Source organism: Canis lupus, chromosome 23, assembly GCF_011100685.1.
Source record: "Canis lupus familiaris isolate Mischka breed German Shepherd chromosome 23, alternate assembly UU_Cfam_GSD_1.0, whole genome shotgun sequence".
NCBI lineage: Eukaryota > Metazoa > Chordata > Mammalia > Carnivora > Canidae > Canis > Canis lupus.
In genome coordinates this window covers 45,939,703-45,946,281 of record NC_049244.1, presented here as the reverse complement: position 1 = coordinate 45,946,281, position 6,579 = coordinate 45,939,703, and positions in this window count along the sequence as shown.

Here is a 6,579-nt window from a genome sequence, read left to right as displayed (position 1 = left end):
ATAGGGTGGCCTGGTTATGATGTCTGTAATTTACTCTTAAATACTTGAGCTCAGACAGTGTGATGTAAATGTGTGTGTTTGTTACTCTCAGTGTACACTCTAGGGACAGTTGGTTGCCCTAATCAAGAATTCACAGCTAGCACTTAATCAAAATGCCACACACCAAAGAGGAGTATCACAAGGCTCCAGCTACCCTCAATCAACACCAGAGTCTTAGCTAATTATAATAAATGTTATTAATAGGCTTCCATTGGTGAAATTAGTGACTCATTTATTAGCATAATGGATACTATAAATGGACTGCCACCGGTAAAATTGCTGAGGTTCAAGATAAAATGTTTTAGAGACGTTCTTCACCTTTTCACAATCAAGGCGAACCCTTCACCTTTGCCCATAAGGTTGGCATCCAGAACTAGAAACAGAAATGGTCCTAGGTCCAGCCCTGAGTTCAGATTCTGGTTGGTTGATAACACCATAGCAATAACTGAATCCTGCCTCTCTAGCTGGGGCATCTGCCTCAGATGAATCCTTCATATAAAATGGGGTTAGAGCCCTTAAAGAGAAGAGAACCAGGACTCCCTAAGATTATAGAACAGATTGTGTGAACTGTTCCTGAGCCCACTTACTAATGCACTTTTATTAAATAAATGCCCCAATGTGAGTGGGCTATGGCTGAACACTCACTTTATATAAAAACTTGTTATAGTGAGATTGTCAGGAAGTATCCATGGTCACTTACCCCCATGATTGGCAGCTACGGACACCAGAAACAGTCTAATAGTTGTGAATGACTGTTACGAGTTGAATTGTATCCTTAAAAAAATTCACATGTAGGGGCCCCCGGGTGGCTCAGCAGTTGAGTATCTGCCTTTGGCTCAGGTCATGATCCTAGGGTCCTGGGATCGAGCTCCACACTGGGCTCCCCGCAGGGAGCCTGCTTCTCCCTCTGCCTGTGTCTCTGCCTCTGTCTCGGTGTCTGTCATGAATTAAAAAAACAAAAAACAAAAAATACACATGTTGAAGTCCCAGCTCCCACTACCTCACAATGTGACCTTATTTGGAGACAGGATCTTCACAGAGGTAATCGAATTAAAACGAAGTCATTAGGATGGGCTCTGATCCAATACGACTGGTGTCATCACATAAAGGGGAAATTTGGAGACAGATACAAGCACAGAAAGAACCCATGTTAATCAAAGGCAGAGAACAGGGTGATGTATTTATAAACAAAGGAAAACAAAGATTGCCAGCAAACCACCAGAAGCCAGAAAGGCATAGAGTGGATTTTGTCTCACAGCCCTCAGAAGGAAGCAGCCCTGCCGATACCTTGATCTTGGACTTTAAGATTCTAGAACTGTGAGACAGCTGTGAAATTGTTGTTTAAAGCCACTCAGTGTGTGGTACGTTTTACAGTAGCCCCTGGCAAATTAATACAATGACCAAATAGGTCTGTTTGTACAAAGACTTCAGTAATTGGACTGATAAGTTCAGTTTCACAAGGGTTGCAAGTAGGGACTAACTGTGGATTGACAAAACATCTAATTGCATCAAGTTGTACCCCTTTCTTAAAAATCTACCCAACAAACCCGATAGGGGAAGGAGGAGGTTGACACTACCTAAAGCCACGGTCAATGCCCTCCAGCTAAAGTTTGCCAGAAACACACCTGCGGTCAAAGTTGTGCCTATTGTCTCATTGCAATGAGAGAGAACGCACACCGAAGGGAGCCATGGAGGTCTCAACAAGAGGGTGTTAGAAAGAACTTAGGAGGTTTGGACTTGGGGGGGGGCACCTCGGTGGTGCAGTTGTTTGAGCGTCCGACTGTTGATTTAGGCTTAGGTCTTGATCTTAGGGTCGTGAGATAGAGCCCCGCTTCGGGCTCTACACTCAACACCAGTCTGCTTGGGGAGTCTCTCCCTCTGCTCCTCCACGCCCCCTCCTTGCTCACTCTCTCTCTCTTTCTCTCTCTAAAATAAATCAATATGTGTTTAAAAACCAAAAAAAGGTTTGGGCTTGGTAATGATGTGGCGGAGAGTTCAAGGAAACAGAGCTTTGCCCTAAATTGAATGCTGTCAGAAAACAGGGTGATTCTATTATTGGGTATTTTAATAATTCTCATCTATGAGGCAGAAAGAACAAAATGAAGCTAAAGCTGTAATTGGTAAAGAAGCAACAGCCACTCATATTTGCCCATAAAGGGGGAGTTTTGTGGTTTAGACAATGTTGTTCTTTTTCTTCCTTTTTTTTTTTTTTTTTTTTAAGATTTATTTATTTTAGAGAAAGAGAAACAGAGAGAAGAGAGCATGAGTTGGTGGCGAGGGGTGGGGGGTTGGTCAGTGGCAGAGGGAGACAGTATCCACAGACTCCCTGATGAGCACAGAGCCCGACTCGGGGCTCAATCTCAAGACTCCGAGATCATGACCTGAGCTGAAACCAAGAGTGAGATGCCTAGCTGACTAAGCCCCCCCGCCCCCAGGCACCCCAACAATGTTCTTTTTACACAGATGTGATTATGAAGCTGTCATGTTTTTCTCTTGCTCCATTATGGTCACAGAGTGTTTTGAGTGCCTCGCATAATATAGATGTTATGTGAAATTGTTGATGTTCCACAGAAGAACACAAAGTTTTAGCTGTGTGTGCCACCCAGTCCCACTCCCAACAGGACTTGTTTTTCTCTTTCTCACCACCCATCAATCTTAACGTCATTAAAAGTTAGGGCAGCTGGATAACATATGTTGTCAGATGTGATGCAAGAAGAGATTCACCACATTATCTCATCGAAAAAGAAAAAAAAAACCTGAATCTAAATCTAATTAAGCCTCTAAACCAGCACTGTCCAGTGGAAATATAATACAAGCTATGTATGTGATTTTTTTTAAAGATTTTATTTATTTATTCATGATAGTCACAGAGAGAGAGAGAGAGATAGAGAGGCAGAGACACAGGCAGAGGGAGAAGCAGGCTCCATGCACCGGGAGCCCGACGTGGGACTCGATCCCGGGTCTCCAGGATCGCGCCCCGGGCCAAAGGCAGGCGCCAAACCGCTGCGCCACCCAGGGATCCCTATGTATGTGATTTTAAATTATTTTTCCACTCTGTGATTTTAAATTTTCTAACTCCTATGTTTAAAAAGACAACAATAAAGAGGCGAAATTATTATCATGATTACTATTATTTTTAGAGAGAGAGTATGTGAGAGGGGTGTGGAGCACAGGGAGAGGGAGAGAATCTTAAGGAGGCTCCATGCTGAGCAGGGCTTGATCCCATGACCCTGAGGTCATGACCTGAGCCAAAATCAAGAGTTGGATGCCTAACCAACTGAACCACCCAGCCACCCCAAGAGGGGAAATTAATTTTAAAATACATTCTATTTAGCTAATATATCAAAAATATTATTTTAATATGTAATCAATATAAAAATGTTAATAAGATATTCTATTTTTTAGTAATAAGCCTTTGAAATCTGGCATTAATTCAGACAAACCACATTGAAAATGTCCAGTCACCACCTGTGGCTAGTACTTGCCATATGGGCAGTTTAGCTCTAGACGTTTCGTGGAACGTTTCGTGGAAATATGAGAAATAGAGGAATGCCTCTCTCTCCATCAAAGAGCACAATTAGCCTAAGCTAGAATTTGTGAAATTCTACACAGAGGGTTCAGTTTCTTCAACTAGGAAATGGTAAGGGAAAATAAAAGGCAAGACGAACTTGTACAGATTAAAGGATGCCTGAGGGATATATCAACCAAATGCAATCTTTGGACCCTGTTTGAAATCGGAGTCAAAAAATAAAACCGTATAAAGATATTTTTGTAGTCATTTGGGGGCACTGAATACAAGAGATTGTCTCTTAAATGATATAATGAAATTATGATTAATTTTGTTGGATTATGTGATAATATTATTATGGTTATCAGAAAGAAAAAAGTTCTGATCTTGTAAAGATGTATACTAAGGTATTTATGTGTAAAATTGTATCGTATCTGAAATTTGCTTTAAAATAGTCCAGAACAGTGTGACTGCCTGGCTGGCTCAGTCGGTACGGCATCCAAATCTTGATCTTAGGGTTGTGAGTTCGAGCCCCATGTTGGGTGTACAGATTGCTAAATAAATAAATAAAAATAAGATATTTCAGAAAAGTAAAAAAATTAAAATAAGAAAAGTAGGAGCGTGGTCAATGAAACAAAAATGGCCAAATGTTGACAGGATGGGTGATGGGCACCTGAGAGTTTATTATACTATTTCCTTTACCTTTACTATTGTGTATGTTTTAATACCTCCATAATGAAGTGTTAAAAATAAATGTGATGAAAGGAGAAATAATCTATCTTTAGCTTTAGTAGTGAGAGTGTTGTACTAGTGTACTAGTGTTGTACTCGTGATAAAGTTTCACTAATACAGACCCAGGTCGAAACTTATCAAATTACACACTTTACATATGTGTGGTTTACTTCAATAAAGTTGTTTGACAAAACCATCTATTATAGGACCGTGGATACCTGGGAGCCCAGTAGAGATTACAAGTTTTCACGTACGTTAGCTCAACTGACGTGACGAGAGAGACCATTCGTGAGAACTTTTTGTGGCTAGAGACAGAATCTCAATTCTTTCTGACTTAAGACCCAAAAATGAGAAGAGAATTACTGTCGGACCTGGAATTTGATTGAACCCTACTGGTAAGCTAGTGAATTAGCCTTTTACTATTTCGTGGATGCTGGTAGAAGACACGAAACCCCTGGATCAGAGATACAGGACGTTACGACTCACGGCGCAATAAGCAGCAGGAGCATCAGCAGGCTCATTCGGTGACCCCGAGTCCTTCAGGGGTTACACAGCGTGGCTCAGATGGATGCTCTGCACTTGGAAGGTTTGCATCACAGCTGAGGAATACTGAGCTGGGGAGATCTATCACTTTTCTAGCAAGTGAGAAGAGAGCCTGTTGGTTGTTGTGGACGCAGACAGAAACTCATCTTTCAAGGCTGTTGCCTGCAAACAGCACTACGAGAAATGGCCCAGTAAAGAGTGGCCAGGGCCTTGGGTTCTTGGCAGTAAAAGGTCTCGTAGCAATGGGGACCCACGGAGGACTGTGTCTCTCCACAAGTATTAGGCCATATAGCTGATCATTCCTCTAGAGACGGAATTCCATAGCTTCAGGATCAAGGAACTCACATGATGCATTTACGCCTCTATCTCTGAGCCCTTGTGTCTGCTGTGTTGGCATTACCCTCAGACTAACTCTTTTATGTGGTACAAACACCTCCCGTTGGCCAGACTTGGGTCAGCCCCCTTTTCCCTGATCTATGGCCAGGGGGCTGACTGCTTTAGTTGGCCAAGGTCCGAGCAACACTGTATACTCTGTATATTTGGGCGAGTTATGCAGTACACGAAACACCACGTGTAAGGAGGCACCATTCATACCAGACCTCAAAGGTCTGTATGCGAATCACAACAATTTATAATAGATGGAAGTAAAATGCCCTGAGGAAGGGACTGCACGGTTGATCCTGGCCAGGGCCGTGTGTCCATCCCCAAATTGGGAGGTGAGGTCAATCCTACCCAAACTAGTATGGCCATGTAAAGTGACGCTGAGGAGCATTTATCAGGCGTGGGCATGGATGCCGGGCAGACGAAAACAACAGATGCTTACTAGAAGCCAAGACTAGTATCCCTATTTTTCAAGATGAGGATACAGAGGAAACGGTCCAAATCACATAAAACTGTAAGAAAGGACAGACCCAAACAGAGATGTGTCTGATCCCAGAATGCACTCCGTTTCCACCTACCCATTCTAATTCACTGTCCTTAACAGGACAAGTCTGAACCTATTTGGTGCTGGAATCCCTCCAATAAACCTCCCCCCCTCACCCATCTCATCTCAACCCTCACCATTCAAAACTGAATTGGCCCCAGGAGGCAGTCTTTACCACTCTCACACGTTCCTGCTAGGAACCAACCCATCTGAAATAACCGTTCTTTCCACAACTCAAAAAGCCTTATGCTTCTTTAAAGTCAAGATCGAAACTTCCATCACAAACTCCAACTTCTTTCCACAAAAGCAAAGATTTTATTACATCAGTGTGAAGTAACCCCAACTCCCCACTCAAGTTCCCCAATGGGGCTTCCATGCTAAGAAGCTGGAGGTCGTGTCTTTCCTTATAACACTTAATAGACAGCTTTTAGGACACCTAGCCGGCCCCAAACTCCACTTCTTAGAATTCTTTATACACCCCAACAAGATGGGCAGCCAGCAGCCACGTTTGCATTGACGTAGGCTGCAGCCCGGCCCTGGTCATCGGACAGGACATCTCCAGCTGACCTAAGCTGCACCAATCAGATTTTCCTCTGAGACCTGGACTTGAAGCCAAGATCTGGGAGGGCTTCATTCTCTAGTGGAAGGAGCTGGAATAGAGAGAACCCTAAACTCAAAACGTACAGGCTGGCTACACCTGGCCCTACGCTCTGGAAAGCAACGAGAGCCAGTTTGCAGGAAGAGGAGGAAAAAGAAGTACATAGTCTTCACGAGGAAGAATTAAAGAGCGCAAGTTGCTTCTTCCTGGAGCCTCTCCAGTTCCCGATTCCCA